This window comes from Eubalaena glacialis, chromosome 19 (assembly GCF_028564815.1).
Source record: "Eubalaena glacialis isolate mEubGla1 chromosome 19, mEubGla1.1.hap2.+ XY, whole genome shotgun sequence".
Classification (NCBI taxonomy): domain Eukaryota; kingdom Metazoa; phylum Chordata; class Mammalia; order Artiodactyla; family Balaenidae; genus Eubalaena; species Eubalaena glacialis.
Genome location: NC_083734.1, coordinates 24,582,583 through 24,609,520, shown reverse-complemented (window position 1 = coordinate 24,609,520; position 26,938 = coordinate 24,582,583). Strand labels below are relative to the sequence as shown.

The following is a 26,938-nucleotide window of genomic DNA, read 5'->3' as shown; positions in this document are numbered from 1 at the left end:
GGAAAATGGCAGAAACAATTCCACCTCTGTACAAATTTCATACATCAGATCAGGAAGGGCAGGTAGAGCAAGTCTGGAAGGAGTCGATTTTTACATCAAGTCCCTTTACCTGTCACTTTGTCCCCACCCTGCCCTGCCCCCCACACTCCCACTATCCTTTGGATAAACAGGACACAGCTTCCTAGGAGACACCCTTCCATGACTGTCAAGGAAGGTCTGAGCCCCTCACACATCATTAGGAGGTCACTGAGCAGGGCCCTGCCTTTTGCCTGGGAGCCCAAGAAATCAGTCATCACTGCAGGTCCCAGGGGAGTTACCACTGGCTTCACACTCAGACCAGACCTGAAGGTGCCTCAAACAGCAGAGCTTTCTGAGTCAGGTGGACACGGGCATTTCCCAGACAGGATCCCAGAGACACTTTCCTCCTCTGCTTAAAACGTGGCACAATCAAGATTTCTCCCCCTCTAGGTGAGAAGAGAAGAATCATTTTGCAGCTAGGCTAACGCTTCAGGATGCTTGGCCTGCTTCTGAGGGTGGACAGGAAGTTTACACACAGCCCTCTGTCATAGGATTCCTACAGTAAGGCTCAGAATACACTACAAGACAAACGGTATCCTCGGAAACCTAACAACTCCTTGAATGGAAAAACGTCATGGAACTGTATCTCTCAAGACAGGTAAGCACACAAACTAGGTTTTCCAGGACAGTCCCGATTCCACATAATTAGTTCTGTGATCAGATCAGATATCAGGAAAGGCAAGAGAAGGGACATTTGTCGAGTGTCTATTTTGCGCCAGGCATAGCCACTTCACGTGCATTACCTCATAGGAATCACCCCAACAAGTCTGATGTTGGTATCAATATTCCCATTTTACAGATCAAGAAACTGAGGCAGAGAGACATAACATTTTTGCTCAAGATGACAGTATCAAGGGTATGGTCAGGATTCTGATTCTAGGTTCATCTGCCTCCAAAGCCTGTACTTTCCCCATGAAAATCCAGGCTGAATTTTCATTTTGAAAATATGGCTGCAGGACCAGGAAGGGGGTTTTCAGCTCAGTCTTCCCAGTCTCGAATTATAAAGTGGTTCTTGCCATTCAGCTGTGGTGGGGTGGGGGCAGCAACCCAACTAAAACCCTGTGTTTGTCTTGAAAGAGATTACAGTGCTCCACAAATAAGCCAAATTTGAGGCTCTCAACTGAGGAGAACTTTGAAGTCTGAAACCTGGGGCTAAGATGTCCTCTGTTTTTATTAATTAAAGAAGATGTTTCAAAACCATCAGATTTATCACGACCAGATTTCAGATGTGAAACCCAGTATACACACAGACGAGCATAGCTTGCCCTTCTGGGTTATTTTTGCTCCTGCCTGAGGATTTGCATTTCCTCAGATGAGACCACTCTGCTTCCCGGGCTGGCTGAGGTGAATGGAGGCCCAACTTTGCAGGCCTGGGCCCTGCTGGCCTCAGGAGTTTTCAAAGGCCAGAGAGGGATGGGTGGGCAAAGTGGGTCCTGCTGCCATTCGCTCCTCTAAGCAGTGGCTTTGGGGAAAGGGAGGGACCCACCACCCTGTGCTGAAGGAGGGTCCTGGATGTGCGTGTGGGCCCCAGAGCTGACTGGTTTGATACCCTGCCCATTTCTGGTTTTATTATTCTGGTAGTCCCCTAACTCTGTGGCCTTGAAAATGGCACCCCCAGCTTGGGCAATAGGCATTTCCATTTGTAATGTGTGGTCAGCCTTCTACCAATCTCTGCCACCAAAACCCATCAGTACTCACTCCACGGGGTAAACCTGAACCAGATTTTCCGCCGCAGGCATCTTGGGATGAAGATCTGGGCCTGGCCTGCCACTCTGACGTGGGGTCTATTATATAACAGGATCTGTACTTTCCAGGCCCTTCCAAAGAAGTTGTTCGGCAGAGACTTGGCCTCAGGGCCCGCGAGGAGCGAGATGAAAACCAGCACAGTTTGGACAGTGCGGGACCCCCACTGGAGCTGGGGTGCCTGGGGATGCTTTCCATCGGGCGTGGAGGTTGAGGCGGGTGGAGGACAGCCCACACTAGGGAAGGTGGGGGGCAGGGAGGTCTGAGCACAGAAATGAAAGCAAGGATGTTCCTCACGTGGGGCTGTGAGTCAACTCCACTGGAGCAGGAAGTCTCTCATGAAGAATAACAGCTCACATAATTTCACAGAATCACTGCATATTTTCACACAGTTATTTCACTTTGATTCTAGGATCACAGCAATTTGTACCGTAGGCAGGACAGACACTGTCGACTCCATTTTACAGATGAGGATACTGAGGGTCCGGGAGGGTCTATGACTTGCCTCAGTCACCTTAGTTTCTTGCCTCACAGGATAGCTGTGGAACCCTCTGTGGAGGTCCTCAGTGAACAGACCAACACACTTCAGAAATATCATCGTGGCTGCCTGCGGTGGGCACAGAAGTGGCATCAAAGCGTGGACTGGTGATCCACCTTGCTGAAAGCTTGGCTAGCGCTTTGCTTGGGTCTCTTGTCCTACAGGGACCTCCTTGACTTCTGGCCTCATTTCCTGGCCTGGCAGCCCATGGGGGAGGGGGGGGGGCTCAGCTTGGTATCACTTGAATTTATCATACAAGGTGTGTTTGGGGCTTGTTCTGCACCTGAAACAGTGGGGTGCCCGGGAACTGTCATTTCCTGCCTTGACATGTCCAAGTATTTGTTTAGCCCTGACTGGTGACATTGACTAGCAGCCCAGGCATGGAAACAAAGGAGGATGTAGGGAAAAGTTGAGCCGCTGCAGGAACACACACGGGAGAGCACTGAGGCGTAGAAACCTTCACAATGAAAATAATCCCTTACACTCACACTGCCTTACCCTTTACAAGGTGCTTTCACAGGCTTTTCTCCCCTTAATCCTCACAGCACCCCTAGGGAGAAAGGCAAGGCAACTATTACTAGTCCCCGTTTCACAGCTGACGAAATAAGTGCAGGGAGTTAAGTGGGGGGCAGAGCGTAGACTGGGGAACCCCATCCTGTGCTCCACACCTGTGCTACTCAAAGTGCGGGCCCCCAACCAGCAGCAGCAGGAAGCCCGTTAGAAATGGAGCCTCTCAGGCCCCACCCGAGAGATGAATGAATCAGGATCTGCGCTGAAGTCGGATCCCCAGGGGATCCGTGTGCGCGATAAAGCTGGAGACTGCTGCTGACACCGCCCTCCCCTCCCCTTGTCCTGTCCCACCAAACATTCTTAGAGTATATCTGCTTCTATCTACTCATTTCAAGACAAGGAAATTGGTCCAGAGAGGGGACGGGTCCTGGCCCCTGACGGCAGCAGGAATAGACAGAACCTTGATCTTGCAAATCAGTCCTGGGTCCCTTACATCCAGCTGACATTCAACTGGTATCTCCTTTGCCTTTCCATCCCCCTCCACACCCCACAGTTCAACCCTCAGACCACCCTCATCTGCCAGTCACTCAGCCTCTCCCCTTGGTTCCAGCCTTGTGCTAAGCGTTGACACACGTTCTAAGGCCCGGGGTTAACCCTCTATGAAAGCAAACAGAGAAGTTCATACCTCGTGCTAAGTCTAGGAGCCGAGTAGAAATGTGTGTGTGTGAGTGTGTGTGTGTGTGTGTGTGTGTGAGTGTGTGTGTGTGTGTGTGTGAGTGTGTGTGTGTGTGTGTGTGTGTTAGGTGGGGAGGGCCGATGCTTGGGTCATCTCTGCCCTTTCGCCTCCAGCCTTCTTGCCTATAGGAGCAGGCTGGGGAACTCTTGCTTGCCTGTGAAGGAGATTCTGCATACGCTTTGTAAAATGCCCACTTCATTAGTTAAGTGTGAAAATGTCCAAAAAACTGTGTTAATCTGCTTATGATTTCCCCTCCACTCACTGGTCACACTCTGTGCCAAGTCTGGCACCTGGGTAAAGTGATTCGTATGCCGTGGCTGGAGCTTGGGGCCAGGATTTCCCCTCCTTTTCCTCCGCTTCTACTCCATTGGGGCCAATCAGGATGTTATTCATTTCCCTAGTTGAGAAGCAAGTTCAAAAAGGCCAGCAGAGCCTCCTCTACCCCTTCCCTGTGTAAGCAATGCCAATCCCTCCCACGAGGAGGAAGCGACATATTTTGTTTCTGCTACACTCACGCAAGGAGCAGGTTTACAGAGTTAGCCCAGAATGAGTGTGCCCGTGTGTTTGCTGAAACCTATCTTTTTATCTTTGGACCTGGGGTACACAGTGAATTAGAGGAAGGGCAGAGCCATCCATAAGGAGAGGGAGAGAGAGAGAGAGAGAGAGAGAGAGAGAGAGAGAAAAAAGCCAAGGCGCCAAGAGGCCCTTAGGAGGGGCCTGGACACCTCCTGTTACCATGTCAGACAGACACGGCCCTGTCATCTAACCTTGAGTTAGAGCTAACAGCTGAACGGAAGAATGAATTTCTCATTGTGCTTCATTTGAGTTTTAGAAATGCCTTCAGGGTAGAAAAGTTACTAGCATAGCTTTCTCATATGTCTCAGACTGTTTAAAAAAAAAAAAAAAAAGGTACATAAATAAAAACCAAGTCATCTTTCTTATACAAATACCTACCAAACAACTCAATGAACTTGCAAACCCACCAAAACCCTCCCGGGCAAGTCATTAATGAAGAGGCCTGGCTATGAGCTCTATCATCATCTTCTAATGTAGGAGGTGACTTTCCTGTTCTCAAGAGCCAAGATGGGTGGTGGTACATCACAGACTGGGTGAACCATCCCTCCTCCTCCTACCCCTGCCCGCGGAGTCTATCTTCAAGGCCCGAGTTGCTTGTACCCTTTGAATCTAGCTGCAATCTCTTCTCTTCACCTTATATCTTATTTTTAAAAGCATTGTGAGATGGGGCTGGAGGTAGGATCCTTAGGACAGACAATGTGCTTATAAGGTCAACGAATTCTGCTGGTAGAAAGAGTACGTGGGTAAGAGTGGGAAACTAAGTATTAGCTTTGGCTCTGGTCTGTTCTGTGTGACCTTGTGCAGGTCACTCAGCCTCCAGGCACGTCAGTTTTCTCTACTGGAAAAGAGCAATAATAATGCTAGCTATTCTGGCTAGTTATTCGTAATTCTCAAAGTTATGTGAAGATTCAAATGACAAGGTACGAGATAGAACCTTCAAGATTACGATGTGTAATCTGCATGCAAAGTACTGATTTTGCCCTGAGAAGCCAGATGGCCTTAGGCTGGTGCTTTCACCACTTCCCTCCAGCTCCTCTGAGACATAAGGAGGATGTCTAAACGGGTGGCTTCCTGTGGCATGGGAACATCCACATAGCTTAGCTCGCTGCTCATTTCTAAACCGGGAATGTGAAAGTCACCAGTAACGTCTTTACTGTAGCTTTCATGTTGCACAAGATCCTCCACTGCTGTCCTCCAGGATCAAACGGGCTCCCCCTGAAGTTGTTCTGATGTCCCAGAGATACCTGAGAGCCAAGAGCCTGCAGCACAGATCTTGCCACATAATAGGTGCCCAGTAAATATTTATTGAATGAATGGATGAAAGAACAAGACTTCGTTATCTTTCAGTCTGAAGTATGTACGTGTCATGGGTATGAAGGGAGCTCCTAAGGGCATTTCTCAGCCACCCTCCTACCTCCAGGCAGCATCAGTCTTTCATTTTAAACTAACTCCAAAAAGAAGAGGTCTCCACGCTCCTTAGAGGGACACTCCCGAGTTCTCTACCTCAGCAGGTACCTTCTGTCTGCAATATTAGCATAAGTCTAATGAATATCTCTATTTATCCTGGAAAGATAATGTCCCAAAGCCAATTGCTTAGGAAAAGATGATCTATCTTGACTATTCATTAAAGACAATGTTTGAATTTTATAGATTTGCAATTTCACACAAGGGGTGCAGGCCCTCTGAACAACTTCTATGCCTAATAAATACCTATGGTAGAGTTAAAGGCCTTATTTACAAAGACGCTCCTGAGAATAGATGTTTTAAACATACTTCACGAATTTCACTGCTGGGACATTGAGCAGTCTTAGTTCCTAAACATATAAATGAGTAGAGTCAGCTCCTGCCATGGCAGTAACTTTAAAATGTCTCCTTTGTCTACATGTGGTGTCTCTTCCAAACTACTTTAATAGTCAGCTTTTAAACATATGGTGGTTTTTTGTTTTGTTTTTTTTTTTTAAACGTTGGATTACATTCAGTTCCATTATTCCACAAAGTAGAGTAGGCAATCAGACTGTCTACACCAGAGGGCAGTGAGGGTGTTCCAGTCTAAATGCTTTCGGAGAAGGAGCGCTAGATCAATTATCTGTCTAAATGCAGGATTTCCATTGGATTCCCGAATACTCAAGACAGTTGTTCAAAAACTCTCCATTAGATCAGTGGGTTAGCATTTCCATTTCCACACATTTGAGGAGTTCCACCAGCCACAGTGGCTCATAACTAACTATAGGGGTTCTCCAGAGCCTTAGGTCAGAATTTGTGTGTAGAAATTGTGGGAGGGTGGAGGTGTGGCTGGTGTAGTCACAAAGAGCCCCCAGGTTATGATGGAAGAACCTTTGGTCTGGAGCACCATTCTCAGACTTCCCTAATAAGAAGAATCACCAGGGTGCTTATTGAAAAACAGATTCTCAGGCCTGTCTCCAAGATGTCCTAATAATGGAGTGGTTCTGGGATAGCGTCTGATTCTCACCTGGGAATTTTGGGAACCATGGCTCTAGAGCAGCCGGTGCTCAAATCCAGTCTTAAGAATCTCTCAAGATTGAAAAAGCATGTGACTGTCCCCCCATGACCGCGGTAGCTTAGTTACAACCATGTGGCAACTCAGATGCTATAAAGGAAAGCTGACTGCGTCGGGAAGTTGCAGATTGCTCCCATTCTTTCTCCGTTTCCTCTGATTTTCCTCCTCCCCCTCTGACCACCCCCAAAGTCTCTCCCAAGGCCTTGCTCGGCTCCGTCCGCTCCTCAAATTTTGGTGCTTCTAAGGGTTTCACCCTTAACCCTCTTCTCTTCTTTCTCTGCACACTGCGCCTGGGTGAGCTTATCAGCTCTTAGTCACAACTATCATGGACATGCGACTGACTTCCAAACTGCACTTCTAACTCGGTTCTCTCTTGGCCTCCAGGGCCATTTGTGTCAGACCAGACACGCTCCCCAGGCACCTCCAAGTCATGTCCAAAACCAATCCATTACCTTACAGCTCCAAAATGTGTTCGTCCTTCTCTAGTCCCTAAACCAATGGCCACACTGCCTTCTTGGTGCCCTCTGCCAGACCCCTCCTTTCCCTCATCCCACTCCCAGAGCCAGCTGGTCAGGAAGTCCGGTGGATCTGACTTCTTAAACTCTTTTTTAAAAAAATAAATAAATAAAAATAAATTAATTAATTATTTTTTTTGGCTGCACCGCGAGGCTTGCAGGATCTTGGTTCCCTGACCAGGGATTGAACCCGGGCCCCAACAGCAAAAGCACCGAGTCCTAACCACTGGACCGCCAGGGAATTCCCTTCTTAAACCCTCTTGAATCTGTCCCCTACTCCATAGCCACTGAGTTCAGTTCTCACAGGGTAATTCCAACAACTTGACACTGGTCTTCCTGCTCCTCAGTAGACCTTCCCTTCTTTTCATTCTTCTTAGTCCCACCAGAGTGATTTTCTCTACAATGCAAATCTGAACATCTGCCTCATCTAGCCTCAGGATAAAGCCCAATGTCCTTAGCACCACTGTCATCACCTGGCCCTGGCCAGCCCTCCACACTCTACACACCATACCCGCCCTGGCGCTTTGCCCTCTGTGCCACTGAATCTGCGGCTCCCTCTGCCTGGGATCTTCTTCCCTGGCTAAGTCCTATTTATCCTTGAAGACTCAGATCAGCTGGGGAGTCTAGCACTCTCCTTCTGGGGCTGATTTAGGTTTTCCAGCAGGCGCCACCGCACCCTGGGCTTCCCTTCTCGAGAGCCCACGTGTAGTCAATTCCACAACAGACCCTTACTGGGGGTCTATTACGGTCCAGCTACTGTGCTGAGTGCTGGGAGTTTTGGTAAAGGTGACAGACTACAAAAAAGAACAATAAAGTATTTTCTGGTCTATCTTCTCACTAGACTGTATGTTCCTGGAGGGCAGCATCTGCTTCTTCTTCTTTTTTTTTTTGGCTGCGTTGGGTCTTTGCTGCTGCGCGTGGGCTTTCTCTAGTTGCGGCATGCGGGCTTCTTACTGCAGTGGCTTCTCTTGTTGTGGAGCACGGGCTCTAGGCGCACAGGCTTCAGTAGTTGTGGCATGCGGGCTTCAGTAGTTGTGGTTCGCGGGCGCTAGAGCGCAGGCTCAGTAGTTGTGGCGCACGGGCTTAGTTGCTCCGCGGCGTGTGGGATCTTCCCGGACCAGGGCTCGAACCCTAACCATTGCGCCACCAGGGAAGCCCATTCTTTTAAAAAAAGATCTCTGGGGCTTCCCTGGTGGCGCAGTGGTTGAGAATCTGCCTGCCAATGCAGGGGACACGGGTTCGAGCCCTGGTCTGGGAAGATCCCACATGCCGCGGAACAACTAGGCCCGTGAGCCACAACTACTGAGCCTGTGCGTCTGGAGCCTGTGCTCCGCAACGAGAGGCTGCGATAGTGAGAGGCCCGCGCACCGCGATGAAGGGTGGCCCCCGCTTGCCACAACTAGAGAAAGCCCTCGCACAGAAACAAAGACCCAACACAGCCAAAAATATAAAATTAAAAAAAAAAAAAAAAAAAAAAAAGATCTCTGTATCCTAAATGCACAGCACGGTGCCTCAGTTCCTGGCACCCAGCCGGAAGGAAAGAGGGAGGGAAGAAACTGAGGTTGTTTAACCTGGAGAAGAGGTTCAGAGAGCTGCGATTCTAGAACCCAAACATTTGAAGAGCAGTTTTACAGAAAAGGGAATAGACGTGTGTGTGTGTGTGTGTGTGTGTGTGTGTGTGTGTGTGTGTCTCACCAGGGGGCAAAACAGGACACAGAGGGAGAAGACAACATGCTGGCACGTCTCAGACCAACACGAGAAGAGGTGCCAGCTGACAGCACAAGCTGCCGCCTGCAGCCGACACGACACGAGGCTCGACCCCAGCCTGAGCTCCTCCGGGAAGCCTTCCTGGAGTCACCTGGCAGGGAATGGTCCTCCTGCTACATCCCCACAGCACACGCAACCCTCAGTGGTGGGACTGTGGTCACGTGAGCTGTTTCCATGTCTTTCAACTTAGCACTGTGAGTGTTTTGTCTTATTTTTGTATTCAGAGCCCAACAGAGGTAGGATGGGAAATGGTGAAAGGCTCAGACTTTTAGGGCCCTTCTTCTGTCATTTATAATAGTTGTATAAGTTGGGTAACTTAGTTACCTCTCCTGGTTCAATTTATACATCTATAAAATGGGAATAATTAAAAATAGTAAGGCTTAAACAAAAGTGCCTTATACACAATAAATGCTTAAAAGGACCACTATCCCACCGATTGTCACAACGACCCTGCGTTATTCTGCTCTTCTGAGAAGTTCTTCTGTTTCAGAAAGAAGCTGAGGTATAAAGACACTCTGTATTAGGCCACAGAGCTGGACCTCGGGGCCAGGATTTGAGACATCTCATATAGTATTCCTTTCAGGCATTAAAAAAACACTTTCTCCCTGATTTTTCAATCATACTAAAATGATCTGACAATAAAAGGAAGTACTGTCTTCTCCAAGGGAATACAAATATTCTTTGTGAATGACATCACCTCTTCCAAAGGAATTATCTTACCAACCAGGGTAGAAGCTCAGAGCTCACACAGTCTCCAGAATAGCGCCCCACATCCTTGTCACTGGACTCTACAGACCGAAGCAACAATCCCCCGACTTCAAAGAGGACTGTGGTGTTACACCCCTGTCACCTTCTCAACAATTCCTGCCAAATGCTGAGAAAGTGTGGCGCTCAGGTGCCCGATCAAACCAACCCCCTTGGCCTCACGATTCACCGCCCTCCACGTACCAGTGACCTTCACCTTCCTTCCAGCCATTCACTCACCTGGATCTTGCAATTGGCACTTCTAGTATTTGAAGCAAGAAAGCCCACATTTTGATCGTGAAACTTCCTATTTGTCTATCCCTCTCACTTCCTTATTTCTACCAATGATGACTTTCAACTTCACCGAGACTGCCAGCCTCTGGAGCCCTCCACAATATCCCAAGCCACCAGCTCCCTCCTGGTGGCACTTCTTCACCATCCATCCCAGCTCACAGGGCCAAGAGCACTCTCGCCAAGCCCCCGTCACCCCTCCTCCTGGTCTATCCGCCCCTCCCGCTTTGCCAGACGCATCCGGGATGATCCAGGCAACCATCGAATTTCTCCGCTACTGCTCCTGGGCTGCAGAGCTGTGCTGGAGAAAAACCATACACTTGTGTCAACTGGCGCCATGACAAATTTATCAGCTAGGCCCTCCCTGTTCCTCAATCTTTTTCTTTTTTCTTTTTTTCCCATTTGTTCCTGGTCAGTTCCCTCCTGTATTTCCCCCTCTTCTCAAGCTCCCCAAACCTTTCACAACTCTCTCCCTCATTCTCGGCAGATGACCTGCCAACTCACTGCCTTTGGGATTTCCTTTTTAGTTCTTTCTTTTAAAGATTCAGAAGTCCATGCATCTTAAAAGCAACCTGGTATAGGAGTGACAAGCACAAAACACAGCCCCTGAAGAATCGTCCAGCCAGCCAGTCAGGCAGAGTGGAAGCGGAGTCTCCTCTGGAACGAGAAAGTGGGAGCAGGGGGTGTCGGCTGGTAACAAGAGAACCGCTCTTCCCACCTCTCCTTTCCCACTGAATACGTTCTGGAGAGTTTTTTTATTTTGCCCTTGTCACTTCTATTCTTCATCAGCAGGCTGGTGCTCTGTGAGGCTGAGTGCCATCCTAAGGTGGAAGGAAAGATGATGACAGCAGGCGGGTGAGCCCCTGCCCCAGGCGGACGGTTTATAATCCAGATTACCCTGTGCTGCCTCCAAATAAGAAAGGACACAGCAGTAATCATTCCTGAGAGATTTGCGCACGCACGCGTGTGTGTGTGTGTGTGTGTGTGTGTGTGTATCCATTTCAGAGTCATCCCAGGAGTCAGAAAATACCTGTCCACAGTGGCAAACAAGGGGCTAGAATGTTGCCTCAACTGCTCGCCATGGTGGCCAAGTTCCTTGATGACCCGGCCCTGCTCACTCCTCCAGACTCACCTCTCCCCCCTTCTCCCTTGTCCCTTGCGTTAAGCATGATGAACTTCTTTTTCTTCCTCCAGTGGACTGCTCCCTCTCACCTCTGGGCCTTCACATCTTCCCCTTGATGACAGCTTAAACAGAGCTTCTTCTGAGCCTTCCCTGACCCTCTATAGGTTAGGTCCAATGCCCCTCCTGTGTGCTCCCATAGCAGAGACCCCTGAACCTACCTTATCACACTCACTCCATGGGCACTGCTGGTTTGTCTGTTTTCCCTTCTACAGTATAAGCCCACGAGGGTGGAGAGATCATCCGTCTTGCTCTTTACCGTATCCTCAAAACTTAGGGCCCACCCTCATAACATCTTGATACCGATCCCTGAGAATCAAGGGTTTTAGAGGATAACAGAACACTAATATCAGTGCACAGAGGGAAGAAAGTCCCAGGGGAAACAACGCTGGGCCTAAAGCGGGAACCAGTCTCAACCAGAAGACCCAGAGTCGACTGCTACTCGTTTCATGGTGCAATGGCTCCAACTTTCAGCTCAGGGTCTTGGATGAACAGGCCCATGTCTCTGACAAAGCAGAATAAACTGGTAAGAGGCTGGCCCTTTAAGACCCAGGGGATTTGATGTCAAAGGATGACGTAGGCAGGTGAACTCAGGTTCCTCTGTGTAAAGTGGGTGCATGTGTTCCAGCTCCTTCTGGGTATCAATGAGCCTCTCTCAGACTTGATCGCAGGGCTCTTTGGGATCAGAGTTGGGTGCTGGTCTGGTCTGCACCCTCAGCCTGCTCTCCAGGCCCCTGGCCCCAGTCTCCTGTTCTCTGATCTTATGACTGACACTTGCTTGTCTTAGCCCACCCAGGACCTTCTTGCCAACCAGATTTCACCAGGCCATCTACACCCAAGTCTGTATCCAGCCAGGTGCCCAGTCCTGCTAGAACGACCTGACTTCACCAACCAGGCACCGAACGAAGCACTGGACTTTGTGGCAGGAAGAGAAAGTGGGGAGGCGGTACAAACAGAGAGGGTGCCCCATGGAGGCTGCAGAGCTGAATCGAGCAAAGAACACTGCCACAGATTTGCTTCTCTCGTTCCAGGCAAAATGCCCAACTGGCACTGTTTTCAGAGAAATTAAGCTGCTTTTGACTTAGACTGAGGATAATCACAAGTTCCTGGAGGATCGTGTTGAGGAGGGAACTGTCAGAAGAGACATTTGATCACACTGAGACCTGGTAGAGGAGCGGCAGTGGAGTGTTTGCTATCCTGCCATCCAGCTGTCTGGCACAAACCCCTGCATCCACCTCCTCCAACAGTACTTCTCACCTGGGGCGACACATCAGAATCCACTGGAGAGCTTTTCAAATATACGGAGGTGCGAGCCCTGTCCCAGATCATAATCTGAATTTCTGGGGCATAAGATTGGGCCCTGGGCATCTTTATCTTTGAAAAGCTCCCCTAACCCTGACCCTCACCTTCACCCTAACCCTGACCCTCACCTTCACCCTAACCCTAACCCAGGTGACTCTGAAGCACTCCCTGTTGCCATAAACCACGGCCAGGTCTCTACTGCCGTCTAAGTCAGTGCGTCTGCCTGAGACCATTACGACGTAGAGAGCAGGGCACACACCTGCATAATTCTCTCTACTCAGAGGCCGTCCTGGTGCCATTTCCAACATGAAGCTGCACGGAAGGGCTTGAGCTACTGCTCCAGATGACATTTTTAGAAACACTACCATCCCCACCCTGCATGGCAACAGCCTTGGCCAATGTGCCCATGAAGGCACACGTGGACTGACGGAGGGATCTGGTGCCAACCCTCCACAAACCAACCCTCCTCAGCGGCCCAGCAAGCTGGGAAACTAGGGTGAGGTGGCTCAGAAGAGGTCACTTACTGGAATATGAAGGAATATTCTCATTTTCCTTTAGAAGAAACATTTCTTCATACTGTGCATGGATAAGAACCTCTAGCCCTCCACGGCATTTATTTCTGTAGTGTGCTGTTGATTGCTGTATGCCCAGAACTGCAATAGAGGTGATCAACACACGCTTGCTAAGTGAGACCCCTTCATCTTGGGCTCTCTGGCCCAGTGAGGGAGGAGGGACGGGGTAACTCGGCAGTTGGGAGATGCCTTGGTGGCCATACTGCCCCACGCACTCTGCCTGAGAATCGAGAACGAAACATTTTTAAGAACCAAGTTCTGAACCACCACCCTAAGTTCATGATTTCCATCATGGCCAACTGCCTGTCTACACGTCATAATAACTTTTCTGTCCATTGTTGCGAAAAAGGCACTTTCTAGGACACCTAAATTCCTTAAAACTAAAATATTGTGTTATTCCTATTTGGAAATTGTTTTCCAAATCATCCCTGAGAGGGAATGTCCACTTGTGTCTCACTGCTGGCTGCTAAGTTTAAGATATCTGGGGTACTACGGAGAATGGTCCTGAATATCTAGGTGGATCTGAGAGGGCAGAGCATAGGCCAAATGATCACCACTTCCCGGAACCTGTCTTTGGGTGCTGAATCTCAGGCTATGGGGGCAGCATGGGAAGAACAGTCGTGACTTTGGATCAAGTGTGATTTCGTGGGTTCAGTGATAGGACTGCTGGCCTCCTGAAGGAAGGCAGAAGCGTGTGGTAAAAAGAGCACTGGACTTGGAGCCAGGAGGCCTTGGATCCATCACCAACTAGCTGAGTGTCACTGCACAAACATGTCACCCCTGTACGCTTCAGGGTCCTCAGGTGTAAAATGCCTGCCCTCCCTACCTGAAGCGTTGTTGAAAGAATCAAATAAAATAGGAAGTGTATATACACTCGTTCTCTCTGTAAATTCTAAAGTGGTATATTTTGAGAAATGCCAGGCTCTCCTCTGAGGACCCTGCCCGCCCAGCAATCCTCTCCTGATTCTCTCCCACATCCCTTAGCCCCTGGGGTGGAGCTGGTGTCCTTCCGGCTCCTCACAGAGGCAGACGTCTCTTCTTTGTTTCATAAAAGCTCCAGCTTTGACTCTGGTGCCAGGAGACTAAACGGTCCCTCACCCCTCCTTCTCCAATTCCTGCCCCTCCATCACACCCCTCACTCCTCCAAGATTTTAGCTCCTGGTTGGTTCACTGCCACTCTCTGCATCACGAATCCTGCCATAAGTCACACAGATGGTCCTTCCAACAACTTGGCCTCTCAGTTCCTGAACCTCTTCACTTGTAGTTTACCTCTACCACTCAATCTCAGCCGTTTCTTTGATATAATTAAAAGCAACTGCAAACACTGTCACACTCTCAAAATCAAATATCCCACTCTGACCATCACCTCCTATCTTTCTGGGTCTCTCCCCCTAGTACCCCAGCTCCAACAATCCTTCGACACCCCTCCAAGGTCTATGATCTGTTGGTTCCACTTGCTTTTCAGCGCCCCTTAGTCCCCTCTGTCCTCTCCTCCCCCACGTGCACTCTTATACTCACCCGCTCGGTTGAGTATAACAGTGCCCCTCTCTCCCTCCGCTATACCTGCCTGGTGAAACCACAATCGTTAAATCAACTCTCTACCTACTCCCTGTCCCCATGCAATTACTCAGAGCTGGAAAAAAAGCTCACTGTGCTAACCGGTCTTACTTTTAACTTGATGATCACTAACTTCGAATGGGCCTTTAACGCTGCCCTCTAATCATATTTCCTCAGTCTATCTGCCCTCCACTCTCTTAGCCGATGACTTCATATTTGCTCCTCTAGCCTCAAACCTCCAATACCTTCTCCATCCTTCTCACCTTCAGCCGAGGACGTATTATGACTTTGCCAAGAAAACGGAAGCCATGAGAAGGGAACTGAAAGTCCCCCTGCTGTATCTATCCACCTACCTCCATCTGAGTGTATGTGCTCACTCATCAAGGCCAATCCCTCCGCCTGTGCGCTAGACCCCGTATCCTCTTGCCATCATTCTGCTAGTTTTTCTTCCATTAAGAGAAAGGAAGACCCGGGCTTCCCTGGTGGCGCAGTGGTTAAGAATCCACCTGCCAGTGCAGGGGACATGGGTTCGAGCCCTGGTCCGGGAAGATCCCACATGCCACGGAGCAACTAAGCCCGTGCACCACAACTACTGAGCCTGCGCTCTAGAGCCCGCGAGCCACAACTACTGAGCCCACGTGCCACAGCTACTGAAGCCCACATGCCTAGAGTCCGTGCTCCGCAATGAAGAGTAGCCCCTGCTCGCCGCAACTGGAGAAAAGCCCGCGTGCAGCAACGAAGACCCAATGCAGCCAAAAATAAATAAATAAAATAAATAAATTAAAAAAAAAAAAGGAAGACCCTCTTGACCCTCCTCCCTCCTCTAGCTGCCTCCCCATTTCTCTCCTTCCCTTAAAACTCCTTGAAAGAGAGGTCTGGACTTGCTGTCTACAAGACCCTTCCTCCCGTTCTCTCTTCGAACCCACTCCAATCAGGGTGTTGCCCCCAACTCTCCACTGAAAAGGCTCTTCCACGGGCGGCGACCTGCACGTTAGCATCCCATGGCTGCTTCTCAGTTATCATCCAACCTGACCTCTCAGCAGGTCAGATGTGCATTTGATGCGGCTGATCCTTCTCTCCCTTGGCTTTGACAGCACACTCAGCTAGTTTTCCTCCCATCTTTCCGCTTTCAGTCTCTTTTGCTGACTCTTTTACTCTCCCCCTCAACCTCTAAATGTTGAAATGCCCAAGTTTACATGCAAAGCCACGGTCTGGTCAAGGAAGGATTACAGGGCAAGGGAAGCCCTCGTTTGAGCTCCTTCCCCGTCTTCCCACTGTATCCTTATCACCGGGGGCTGAAGGGTGCCAGTGCCTGAGCGCTCTCCCTCACTGCACCAAAACCTCTTCTTCGTTAGCGCTGCAGGTGTGACCTGGGGATGAAGGGGAGGCGGACACTGGAGGCGAGGCAGTAAAACAGACCGAGGGCAAGGGCAGCGGCCACTGTTGAATCAGTATTCAGGCTGAGCGCTGCGGCACACGACGGTTGCCAGCCATCAGTTTCTGCAACCTCCACCGAACGACCGTCCCAGGAGGTCACGTGTTGCTTCTTGAATAGGCTGATTGAGTCACAGAGTCCAAGAGAACATGAGAAAATGGGAGAATCAGACGGGTTTTTGCAACCTTTCTTTTTTAAACCAAGATGTTAAGCTGTGGCTCCCTGAGAAACTGAATACGAAGAGGGACGTGACTGCCACGAAGGAGAGAAACAAGGGTTCATTTTATTTGTTATTTTTCCTTTTTTTTTGGGGGGGGGTGTGGGTAAGGGCACCAGACAGGCTTCCCATTTGAGGACTGGTAAGGATTTGCTTTGGGACACTGAAAAAAAAATAACTTTTCTCAGTGTCACAGGGGAAAAGGCATTCTTCCTGGGAAATGGAAAAGGCATTAGTCAGGGTGAGGGCCGAAGAATCTACTCCCACACGGGCCTGATTTGCCAGAGCCAATGGTGTCGGGCTGCCTCCTACCCCTGGGAGGGGCCTTCTCCTTTCAGGCTGGGCTCAGCTTGACTCACAGCTCAAAAGCCCCTACCTCCACTCAACAACAATGCCAGAAAAACATCTGCTACCCCTAACTCTCCACTTCCCAAAAGAAATGATTAAAAAGTTAGAGAAACACTTCCATATGGAAGAATCCACTCCCAACAGGTCACCACAAAGATACTTCAAACACAATAAGACAGGAAGGGCTAAAAAAAGCAGAGAAGTTCACAGAACCCACACAATCTTTTATACAGGAAAAAAAAAAAAGCCACCCTGGTAACTTTACACAGTTCAGGACACCATTTGGCAGTTAAGTATGTCCTTAATCTGCTCAATTTGCTTATTAAGTAAAGGGTTAGAAGAATTTGAGAGTGGTGGCCAAAAAAACTGCCATAATCTCTATTCCTAAAGTAAACTCACAAAGTGAATTAACTTCTTCAACTGAAATATTTCAAAGGTGAAAGTCTCTCCCCTCCCCCGCCCCACCTTCCGACATATTAGAGACTGGCCACAGGGAAGCCACGGTCACTTAAAATCAGAAGCACGTGAGTGGATGTATCGTTATTCATCCAACAAACATTTACTGGGCATCTAAATCAAACAAGGTCCAGGACTAGTCACCGGGATACAAAATGAAGCATGACATTCAACCTACCTTTGAGATGCTTACACCACAGAAGGGATGCTGCAGTTTCCAACTCAGAACTCAGACCTTTCATAGGAGAAGCGATTGAATGGAAGCAGCGGGGGGAGAAGGCAGACAGCCCTGGCTTTGGAGTCACACTGATCTAGCTGCTTAAACCTTAGCCCCGCCGTGGCTGTGTGATACTGGACAGGCCCTCACTGAGCCTCGGCTTCCTTCACTATAAAACAGGGTTAGAACTAGCTTCCTTGCCGGGATGATATAATGATTAACAGAAATATACACAGGCACGCCACTGACTGTTGATACGAGGGAGACTGTTTCTATCTCTAAGGCCCTGTGACATGCCGAAAGCCTTCGGCTAAGAACCTCGTGGATCTTCAAGGCCAGAGGAGAAGGAGTGGACAAAAAATGACTTTTAAGGAGTGAAAGCAAAAAAGAAAAAGGAAAAAAATACCACCACAACCACCAAATGAAAAAAAAATTCCACCGATACTCAGTTTAGGTGGGCTAGAAATGGGCATTTTCTTTGGAGAGAAACAAAACCAGAGGCAGTTCACGCGGAGCTTGGCAAATCCAAGGCCGAGGGAAGCCCGTCAGGAGCCTGGCAGGACGGCGAGGGGGCACTCCGCTGCTCTGAAGGCAAGACCGGGACGGGAGGCGCTGGGCAGAGCCGGGCCTCCTTTCCAGGAGGCTGCGAGCTGACTTCTTTGGCCACCTCCCCTGGGCCTTAAATTGCTTCCTGAGGCGAGGACCTGGCTAATGGTTTATTTACAACAGGAAGAAGCAATTACCTCGGAGAACACGGAGTCATGTACCCGCCATTAGCCAGGAACACGGGCGCTCTCCACCAATAACCCCGAAGACATACGGAGCAGCGACTGCCCCCATTTAAAGACACGGCCACCGCTCTCCTCCCCACGCCACCCTGGTGAGGTGACTGAGAATCAAGTTTGAGAAGGGGAGCCCGGGCAGCAATACCAGGCTTTGAGGTGGGAAAGTATAAAGTCATTTTTGGTTCTGCCGCTGCCTTTTTTGTGTGATGTTGGGCCTTTTTGGTGAGACCCTTGCCCTCTCTGGGCAAAAAGACATGACACAGTCATGCCCCAAATCTAGCTTCCCCCAAAGAATGCCATCGGTAACGTTAAAACAAACAAAAAACCCTTGTGGGCGAGTGGAACGAAGCGCTAGGACGAAGTCCTCAGGACCGGGAGCGTGGGGAAGCCAGGCTTGGAGTGAACGCATTGTACCTTGAAACTAGAAGGCGAGATTACCTGCTAGGGAAAAACTGGCGAGGCTGCCGCCAGGGTAGCTTACCTGCGGGGTGGGCACAGGTGGGTAAGGTTTCTAGCAAGCCCTAGAGAGAACAGGAGGAAAGCTGGAAGCTCTCTATGGGAGGGGGCTGACAAAGACAATGAGAAAGAAGCCTAGGGGAATGCAGGCTGTCTGTTCTGATATTTAATAACCAAGAACGAAAGGCAGAAGAGGTGCAAAAAGCTTAATAGTATTTGTAGTTCAAATTAAAGTGTTCAAAGCCCCATTATAGAGCAGGGTAACGTATGCAATGACATCTGGGACCGTAATCAGCAAAGCGCTTTCAAGAGCTGCCAAAGCAAACAGCCAAATAACAAATCCACTTTACAGATCATCAATCTGGTCCTGGACTTGCCAAGGTAAATAGTACAAGGCTGAAGTTTGCTTTGCAAACCAGGGAACTGGGAGTTTAGCGAGGCCTTGATCCAGAGCAGCACCATTGGGGCAGGGCCTCTGGAGCTTCCCTCGCGTCAGGGAAGTCCTACAAGCCCTGCATCTGAGCAGAACGCAGGCAGGAGGCCGGCAGAGCCCTCTGGGCCGGATCTGAACACCTCCTTGGTCTGCAGGCCGCTACAGCTGCCAGGCTGGGCTGTGCCCTCTCAGGTGCCCACTCTCCAGCCCAGACTCTGACCAGACTAAAGTTTGTAGATTTCTGAGAGAAAATCCAGCCTAGAGTTGCTTTTTCTCGCATTTCCCCAGTTACTATGAAGGGCCATGAATTCCCAACATGAGAAAGGCATCTCTCAGAAGTCAGTCAGCGTTCAGAGGAGGCGCAGCCCTGGGCCGGGGATCAGGGGGGATGCTCTCCAGCTCACGGTCACCTGGACTCCTTGCTGCTCCCGAGTCTGGAGCAGCCCTGAAGGATGGCACAGGGGTCCCCTGCGGGCACTGCTCAGAGTCTTAGAACTGGAGAAAAGGGGCCAGACCTTCTGGTTAGACCCAGCAGACGCCAGCCTCTCCTTCATTTCTGCACCCAGCTAACCTCAGCAGCCTAGAAACACAGCCGTTTCTCTCCTCTCTCCTCCACCCAAAACTGTCTTGATGCAATCTGCCCTAGTCCCTGAAGGGCAAGAGAAGGGAAATTTGTAATTAGATATTTATTTATGTGATTCTTTGTTTAATGTCTCTTTCCCCTCCTAGACTGGGCTAATGACTTCCTGATTGCCTGGGTCTTCACCACGATGGTATCTCCAGGGCCCCCCTGCACAGTCTAGTCCACAGGAGGCCCTCAATAAATATTTGGTAGCTCTAAGGGCAGATGAACGAGAGCTACCATGTACTGAGCACCTAGTCTGGGCAACTCATCTAGGGACACTGTTTAATTCTTAGCAAGAGCTATATGAGGTATTATTACTACGGCCATTTTCCAGATGAGAAAACTGAGGCCCACAAAGCAAAATAATCATTTAACTAAACTTCCCTCAATGTGCCAACATTAATTACTTGGCAATAAGAACTCTGTTGGGAGGGAGACAGCTGCTTAGATGGTCCCTACACCTTGCATCTTTGCATCTCTCATAGTGTGGGGTTCAGAGAAGCAATGAAAGGAGCATCTGTTGAATGACTGGCAAAGAATAGCAGAGTCCACTCTGCTTACATCTTACAATGCTAAGGATGTAGGGCAAAGACAGCTGTTTTGAGTGAAAGGGGGTGAAGAGGTAGTCCTGAAAAATCAGGTGCCTTGACTGAGGGCACACTGTAAGTCAGCCCTGGAAAGTAGGACTCAGCGGCTAGGTCAGAGGGGAACGTCCCCGCTCCACCCCTGAGAGCAATCTGCTGCTCTGAATTTACATGGTTTTCATGGAAGCAGACTTGACTGAAACGGGGCCTCCTAAAGGGAGGTCTGCCTATGTCTACTTGATGAGAAAAAGCAATGGGCTGACAATGATACAAGGCCACGCGGGTGGGGCAGTGATGTGCCTGAGGAAGAACTCCTCGGCCTGGTCTAGGACCTTCAGAGGTAACGAGAGTGCCGGGGCCATCAGAGCTTTACTTTTGAGTGACTGAGGCCCTGCACAGGATGCAGGCTCAGGCTCTTTCTATCCAGATGCCAACGTCTGCTCAGGAAGCCCAGATCACAGCAGACGTCTCAGCCTCAGGTACAGGCCAAGGTCCACGAATGGGTCAGGCATTTACTGGGCACTAATGAATACTAGTTGCTGTTATAATGAGTCATCCCTGTGACCCTTATTTTTCCAAAAATTACAATTCAATAATCTCTGTGGCTCTTTTGCTTTCTATGACCTATTATGAGTAGGTATTGGCTCGATCCTTGAATACATTCTGTATTATCCTTACGTTAAAACTCTGTAACATGGGCTTTATCATTCTGCTTTATAGATAAGGAAATTGAGCCTCAGAGAAGTTACAGAACTTGCCCGGGGTCATCCAGCTCACCCTTGTCTCCCACATGCTTTTCCGTGACTTCTAAGGAATGAAGCCCACGTTCTCCTTCCCTCAACGGCTTTCGGTGGACACAGCTTTGACATGAGCTGGGAAACACTTTGTTGATGTCCCTACTGTATCATGATCATCTGTTTACAGATCGGTCTGCCTTGCTAGACTATGAACATCTGGAGGGCAGTGAGACTGTGTCTGATCACCTTTCTGAATCTCTAGGGCTTGGGGCCCTAGAATCTGAATCCTGGGGACTCATCAAATTATATGTTGACTTAATATAAATGAATGAATTGATGCATGTGTGCTGACCTCATCTCTCAACCAGGGAAACAAAAGACCAGAAAGGTTCAGGAACTTGATAAAGCTGTATAGCTAGTCTAGCGGGCACAAAAGGGGCTCTTGGGCTTGGAGAGGAAGTAAGAGCTGGCATGACTGCATGGTATGCACGCGGTTGGTGAGGGCTGGGGGCAGCAGAGTGTGGGCTGAGAGGAAGGTATGCTCTTGGCGATGGTGAAGCAGAGGCCCACCTGGCTCACAAAATGCCTCCATTCTGACCAGGGTCTGGCTTGAGGTCATGGCCAACTATGGCCTGATGAGAACTGGTACCCTCTGAAGATTACAGGTGGAGATTAGCAGTCGGGCACAAACCCCTTTGCAGATGAAGCTTTCCTAAGATCAACAACCATAGCAGCAGTGGTTGACAGAGTCTGAGGGGCCCTGGGCAGTAACTGTACTTGTTCTTCTCACAGGGATTTCATCTTTCTGCTCACACAGGCTTCTCTCCTGGCCCACATGCCAACCAAGGTCCAGAGATAGGCTTGAGGTGGCACCAGGGAGACAGGAAGAGCCTTGAAAGAGCACCTTGATGGGGTCTACGCGGAAGGGGTGAGGAGCCACTAGGCTGCAGCCTGTAGGTCTGGGGAGGGCAGAATTCTAGAAAAGAACTCTGAACCTGGAGTTAGGAGGCCGGGATTTGGTCCTGGCTCTGCCTCTTACCAAGAGCAGCAAGACTTCTCTGAACCTTCGGGAGGTTAATTCCCACTTCAGAGGGTGGCTGTAGGGATTAATAAAGGTAATGACTTTGAAGGAACTTTGTAGAATTGCAACATTACCATTCACATGAGGTTTCTTTTTCTGCTGTCAAATTGTTCCCCTCCTTTCAATCTGCAGCCATAAATCCTATGGATCTATTTGCCCTTCACAAACATGGTGAGCAGGGGCTCCAGCCAGCTGGGGAGGGAAGCTGATTTCTAGGATGGTGAAGGGAGGCGAGAAGAGGACGTTGGTAGTCAGTGCAGGGAGTTCAAGGCCTAGAGGACTCCTCACCTGAGAGCCACACACGGTCTGGCCAACAGCCGGGCACACCTTAGGCCCACTGTCCTGGTGAGACTCTGCTCTGGCTGGGTCACCAGGCAGTAGCTGTTCGAAGGACCTCTTCTTCTCATGCCCCACTCAACCCAAAAGAGAAGCCCATCTGGGTGCCTCTCCACAGAGCCTTTCCAGAGAGAGGAGGCCTAACGGGGGCTGCCCTCTGCCAGCCAGTGGCCCAGCTCCAGAGCCTGGCGGGCTGGGCAGCAACTCTCCGCATTTGTCTGAGGCAGCCTCGCCGTCTCATGGGAGGTCGAGATGCACATGCCAAACCAGACACACATATGGAGAAGATTAGCCCAACGTGCAAAAGAGACAGACCAGTGCAGGATGATCCATGGAAAAGGCTGGTTTGGTACAAACCCAAAGAAGTACATCACCCAAGCTCATCGTGGGCTCGGGTATGGACAGACAAAGCTCTTGTCAGCCCCGGGGATGGGCTGAGGGTTCAGAACGGTAGTCGTTTCAGGCCAATAAGCACAAGCTGTACACCTGCCATGTGCTGAGCACACACTGACAAGCCCACACGGGAAAGAAATGACAGAAATGGCACTGAAATGTGTTCCTTGTTCATGGTTTTCTTGACAGGAATTCCCCTTTCATGTTCCCTGAGGAGTAAGAAGGGGTATACTAACTGGACCTTTTCTTTCTGCCAAGGTGGGCAGGCAGGGCATTCTAGAACAAAGGGAGAGGGGCGTCTCACCGCTTTCCAACCCTCCTTCACCCCTAAGGAAATTTCAGAAGCTCCAGCGTGCGTTCCCTGTCACCGAGTGATTCAGAGAGTAGAATGTTCTGGAATGAAACAAGCCAGTGGGATTGCCACACACCTTATAAAGGGGCAATTTCTCTGGAGATCAGCAGGAGCCTTTGAAAACTGACCAAAGAACCCACCCCTCACCCCCAGCCTCCACCATTTCCACCCCTCTGCCCCTTTGTCCTGAGGGTTCTAGGGGTTGCTACTGTTCCACGGATACTTCTCTTGCCTTTCAGAAAGACTGGAAGCTCCTAGAAGGCAGGATAAAGTCTTATAGGCTTCTCTCACCTCTACCACACCCAGCACCCGTAGTAGGCTGTCAACAACAAACACGTGTGGAATACCTACTGTGTGCCTGACACTGTGGCTTCATGTGACCCATCGGGGAGATGGCAGAATTGTTTCACCATGATTGTAGGATGTCAAAGCTAGCAGGGACCACTCAGCATTAGCTGCTGATCTTGCAAATGAGGAAACCGAGGCCCAGAGAGGGAACGTCATCTGTCCCCGGTCACGCAATCAGCAGAGTGAGAGTGCTGGCCTTGCACTGTGTGTCCCCGAGGGTCCCTGTGCACATTAGGTGTCCCTGGGGTGCCCACCAGCATGTGCTGCTGATGGAAGAGCAGGCAGGCTCGGGGGACTCTCCTTGGGCCTGAGGTCTGAGAAGCTGTCAGGTCATCCACTCAGCCAACTGGCCACTGACTCGTGTGTCTGCCTCCCACACAAGGCCTTGTGCTGAGGGGAAGGGCCTGCTGCCCAGTGAATGAAGGCCCGCATCTGGGGGCCTGGGACAATTCAGGGATGAACACTGCTCACAGCACATTCCTCCCAGCCTGTGAAAGGAAGCCAGAAATTTTGGGGACTTTCTTCATTGAATTGCAGGCTTTTCAACTTGGAAGAGACCCCAGGGCCTCTGGACTCAATTCTGTACTGCAATCGTTTGTTTCCTTGGCAATCTCTGCCCCTCCAGAGAAAGTTTCTTAAAGGCAGAGACTGTATCTTATTCACTCTTCTCCATTAGGCATCTCCAGTGCCTCACGAGGGCTGATAAAAGGAAATTCTCAATAAATGCTCATTAAACTGACACCCTGAATTTGATTAGCAGGAACAGAATCCTGGAAGAGTTGGCATTTGAGCGTGGTCTTGCAGGATCCATAAGCAAGTGCAGCGGAGTCACACAGGTAAGCCTCGAGAAGGAGAAAGTAAAGAGCCCTTCCCCCTCCTCATCACCATCATCCAGAAGAGCTTGTTCCCAGCCAGTAGTTCCTGCCCCTTTACTTGTGTTCTCTTTGTAAAAGTCTTTACTGTTATTTCTGATTAGAAAAGTAATATATGTTAATTGCAAAATATATTAACTATAAAAAACCACGTAAGAGTGAGAATTCCCTTTTTTTTAACTTCCCCAGATAGCTACTATTCATTGAGTTTTGTTTTTATGCTAGCAATAGAATTATATTATACACATTGCTTTTCAACTGTTTTTTTTTAATCTAAAAATGTTCTTTTTAATACCTACATGCTATTGCTATGATATGTACATACCAAAATTTACTGTTACCCGTGCCTCTATTGATTGACAGCGGTGTTACTTATTTTAGTTTTTCTTTGCTATTGCAACAGTGCTTTTCCCTATACCTTAGAAATTTTGCCTATATTTTTATAGAATAAATTCTTAGAAGATAAATTACTGGATCAAAAAGAATGAATTATTAATATATAATGGTTACTACCAAACTGCCTGCTAGAAAGGGTTACCCAGTTTACACTCCACTGCCAGTGTCTGAACAAGCACTACAAACATTAAATAAAGTCAATGCCTACCGCTGACCTGCTGTGAACTGAACCGCTGCCCTCACCTCTGCACAAGTCCTTGGTCAGTTCCCTCATTTTCTATGGGCTCCACTTCTTCATTGCTACACACCACACACTTGGCTGTCATGTAACTCTCAACACAGTCTCATCACACTTCTACAAAATCATGAACATTTACATTTATTATATTAATTTGTAAATGTCTCCTTGCCTCTCCAAATAGATCTGAGGATGCCTCAAGGGAGAGAGGTATCTATTCTACCTTTCTGTCATCTCCCTTCCCTCTCTCCCCATCCCTCTCTGAGGAAACACCTAGCCCAAACATCTCTTCTGTGCCGAAGACCCATAGATTCAACCCCACAGATGTGGAGTTTGCATCCTGACATCTCAATGGAAACTCAACGTGTCCAAGCCACCTTCTCCACATGACTGGCAACTCTCCGTGAATGAAGGGAATAGAGAAAAATAAGTCAGAAACCTGGGGACCACCCTCAACATCTCCTCCTCTCTCACTCTCCCATATTGATTCCATCACAAAGTCCTTTGATTGTACCTCCTAAATATCACTGGCATCTGTCTGCTTCTGTTGGTTATTGCTACCAACCTAATCAATTCCATCACCTCCTACTGGACTTGTGTAAAAGTCTGTCTTCCAGAGTGATCTTTTCAAATCTCAAATATGATCCTATCACCCTCTGCTGGAAATAGATTTCCCACTGCTTTTAGGATGAGACTAAAATCCTTCACAGGAGCAGCAAGTCCCCACAGCCTCACCAGTGCTATTCGCCGCCCCTTCCTCTCCTTAGGCACTGAGCTCCAGCCACGCAGGCCCTCTTTCACCTTGACCACTCCCCTGACGTCTTGCACCCCTGCCCCCCTGGCTGACTTAACTCACCCCCTAGGGCTTAGCGTCAATGTGACTTCTCAGGAAAACTCTCTCCAAATAGCCCTTTCAGATGCTCTCATACCACGTGGAATTCTTCCTTCATAAGACTTCACACAATTTGTAATGTTTGTGAGACTATTTGATTAATGTCTTCCCCCCTCCTTAGACCAAAGACTCACAAGCCCCACTGTGTTCAAGCATAGTGCATGTAAGAGTACCCACAGCAGCACTGAATAGCTATTTGATGGATGCTGAACTAACGAATGGCGGGTGCTCAGGAACGTATGACAACACGATCTCTCAATTCTTTTCTGTCAAGGTTTCCTTGCTGGATATTTTAGCCAGATTCAATCACACACAGCGAGTCTTTTGGTGGGAGAAGCCTTCAGCACGACTGGTTCCCAGCTGACAGTCCCTAGGGACCACCCTATACTGTTTATCCTGCCACGGAGACCAGCAGAAATGGAGACACTCTTTTCAAAAACACCTCCTTGAAAGAGCCCCGGCTTTGGAGAGCTGGCCCATCTCTCTCTCTCGCCAGTCGGGCCTGTTCCTCCTGGAATCCAGCCAGTCATTTTTTGAAAAAGAACCCCTGTCACTTTAAGATTTGAGTCCCTTGCTTGGCCCATATATCAATGTTCCTCGCTGCAGTGGCTCTGCGGCCTGCTGTTCAAATTTGTCCAATTAGACACAGCCCCATGGGGTGGAATTCAGTATGAAATCTGCCTGCCACTGACCAACAATGAATTGGTGTGTAGCTCCTCTGCTTTGCAAAGCCTTCGGGGAGCGCCAACACAGGTCTTCCCGGAGACGGCTCACCACCCCCAGGCAGTGCCCAGTGCCCTGAGGCTGAGGGTCACCCTTCCCACCCCAGCGGGGCCTGAGGACTGCACAGGGCAGGGCGGGGCGGCACGAGGCTGCCCAAGCAGGTGTGGGATGGGGTGGAGGTTGGGAGTCGGTTCCCACAGACGTGAAAGGGTCAGGGCACCGTTGGTCCGGCTCAGAGTTCCTTGTCATGGTCGCTATTCAAAGAGCACAGAAACCAGGATTCTCTGGCTCCCTAAATGCAACTAAGCTACAGCCTGTGTCCTGTGCTGTGGGCCGCGGAGACACAGACACTGAAGCTCTCTGACCAGTAACTCAGTTGGCGACGGG

At 49.4% G+C, this 26,938-nt stretch overlaps 1 protein-coding gene and 1 long non-coding RNA gene across 3 annotated transcripts in view; one reads left to right on the top strand and one right to left on the bottom strand.

The window, feature by feature from the left end:
- LOC133080701 (uncharacterized) overlaps window positions 1–653 on the top strand; it is a 39,069-nt gene extending 38,416 nt beyond the window's left edge. Inside the window, exon 3 of the long non-coding RNA XR_009698584.1 lies at window positions 469–653. This is a non-coding gene — a long non-coding RNA (uncharacterized LOC133080701). The remainder of the gene's footprint in view (window positions 1–468) is intronic.
- Window positions 1–26,938, bottom strand: part of BCAS3 (BCAS3 microtubule associated cell migration factor) — a 595,828-nt gene that overhangs the window by 31,601 nt on the left and 537,289 nt on the right. The window lies entirely within an intron of this gene.